The sequence below is a fragment of the Babylonia areolata genome, chromosome 27, assembly GCF_041734735.1.
Source record: "Babylonia areolata isolate BAREFJ2019XMU chromosome 27, ASM4173473v1, whole genome shotgun sequence".
NCBI classification, from domain to species: domain Eukaryota; kingdom Metazoa; phylum Mollusca; class Gastropoda; order Neogastropoda; family Buccinidae; genus Babylonia; species Babylonia areolata.
Genome location: NC_134902.1, coordinates 33,278,005 through 33,280,504, shown reverse-complemented (window position 1 = coordinate 33,280,504; position 2,500 = coordinate 33,278,005). Strand labels below are relative to the sequence as shown.

General features: G+C 36.3%; 1 non-coding gene across 1 annotated transcript; it reads left to right on the top strand.

The window, feature by feature from the left end:
- Nucleotides 1-892: 892 nt before the first annotated feature.
- Nucleotides 893-964, top strand: Trnal-caa (transfer RNA leucine (anticodon CAA)). The gene has a single exon. It is a non-coding gene; the product is annotated as a tRNA-Leu (tRNA).
- Nucleotides 965-2,500: the final 1,536 nt, after the last annotated feature.

The window sequence follows — 2,500 nt, the reverse complement described above, 5'->3', positions numbered from 1 at the left end:
TAACGACAGTTATTCTTTTGCTTCCATATGACCATTTTTCATTTCTTGCCAAATACCCTCCCTTACGAAAAACAACAATATTTGTTTTATCCATATTTACTTTTAGCTGTAAATTAGTTGCAGCAGTGTATAAACTGTTAAGTTGTCGCTGTAAACCAACTGTTGTTATAGACAGCAAAATCATGTCACCAGCAAAAAGTAGAACAAACAGTTCAATCAAATCGAATGGAACACCATGTTGACCATTTTGCATAATTTCTAACGCTAGTTCATTAATAAGAGAGAGAGAGAGAGAGAGAGAGAGAGAGAGAGAGAGAGAGAGAGAGAAAGGGATATAAAATCTGGAGTAATTTAAGTAAAGCACTATGTATAATCATGATTTGATTCATTTTTTTTCTATTTTGTTCAAATGGAAACTGTCTTCACACACATATGTACAGAAACAAAGATATCAATGGAGAGAGACAGACAGACAGACAGACAGACAGAGGGAGAGAGAGAGAGAGGGAAAGAGAGAGAATACTGAAATGTTTAATGTCATAAGCTGTAAAGCTCTAGTGACTAGAGAGAGAGAGAGAGAGAGAGAGAGAGAGAGAGAGAGAGAGAGAGAGAGGGATTTGAATAAGATGCAGGACACAGTTTGCTATTTTCTGCATCGATGGAAGCAGATAGCACAGCACGATCATTTCAGGTCATGTTCCTACTTTCTGTTCAGTCTCTCTGTTTTCTCTGAAAAGTCATAACCGAAAGTCAGTCACACAGAACCCGAATTACGTCCCTTTCCTACTTTCAAGAGACAAAAGAGAAAATGCCACACACTTCCACATAAAATAAAACATTACACCACACTTTACACAGCTTCATAAATTGATTATTGGACGCAACAGACAGCGGGGCTGTAGTGTAGTGGTAAGAACATCTGACTCAAAATCAGAAGGCCCGGGTTCAATTCCCGGCGGCTCCAAGTTTCTGTGTTACCAATGATCTGTAATTGGCATTTGCTGGGGGAGGATTAGAGACGGCTTGGGTGGGGGTTTGTGAAGACATAAAGACTGGCAGAAAAAGGGGGGAAATCAGAAAAAAAAGACACTGAAAAACTGTGGACTTATGCTAATAAAACGGTACATCTTACATCAGTTCTTCTTGGTTATTATTTGTTTTCTTTTAGGATCCGTCTTAACGAGAGAGAGAGAGAGAGAGAGAGAGAGAGAGAGAACACTGAACACTGAACACTTTAATGTCAATAGCTTTACAGCCCTAATGACATGGGGGTTCATAATACAAATAACAACATGCATCAATAGTAATAATATTGATGAAAACCAAAACCAAAACGAAATCAATCAATCTGTGCAACAAAGTGCAGTTCGACCATCTATTCAAAGTAATGGCATGTAGTGAGAAATAAAAACAAAAACATATATAAATGTATAACATAAATATTTTCCATATGAGAGTGACAACACAGATTTCACTTTTCACAATGAGCAACACCTGATACTATTTTATTATTGTTGAGTTTTTTTTCGTCGCATGTTATTCGCTTCTGCAATATATTTTGCAAGTGACTGTAGTGAAGTTTCCTGATTTAAATTAAGCACTCCAAAAATATCTTCATACTTTGCTGAATTTGTTTTAAATACAACACATTTTTCTCGAATATCGTCATAAGCTTTACAACTAAACAAAAAATGTAACTCATCCTCCCTTGAATGACCGCACATCGGACAAGGGGAGAGTAACGAGGGCTCAGTCTGAAACCACTTTTCACAAGCATTCAAACCAATCGTTCTCGTTCTAAATCTGGCGAGACTTGTTCGGTGCCACTTGTTTGTCACGACTGTGATATATTTTTCTGTTTGAAATATACTTTTAAAACTATAAAACCATCTATATTTCTCAGTGCTTTCCATTTTACAGTGCCAATTCTGTTCATATGAAGCAATTAGCCTATCTTTGAATTCTGAAACAAATCCTTCTACACATCCAACTCCCTGACACATCCACACAATCCCAAATCCATTTACAGTTAATGTCTTCTTTACAAAATATACCCAGTTTTCCTTCCCTCTCTCATGTTCATTTACTAACATTTCATACGCCTGCTTACATAATCTCGATGTGGGTAGCCTTATTAATTTTAACCAATATTTTATACATTTCACACATGATTTAATGTATAATGGGTATCTACCACTTTCTCCATATAATACAGTATTTGAAGCATGTAATGGAACATTTAAAAAACGTTTAATAGCTAATGTATGTACTTTTTCTAAATCCTTGTTATCAGAAAGTCCCCAAATTTCGGCACTGTATGTTATCATTGGTTCTATTTGAGTATCAAAAAGTTTCCAAAATATATATGAAGAGAGAGAGAGAGAGAGAGAGAGAGAGAGAGAGAGAGAGAGAGAGAGAGAGAATGTTTTAGTGCCATTGACAATACTATTCTTTTGCAAGGGGGACAATGCATGAACAACAAGATTCAGAGAGAGACAGA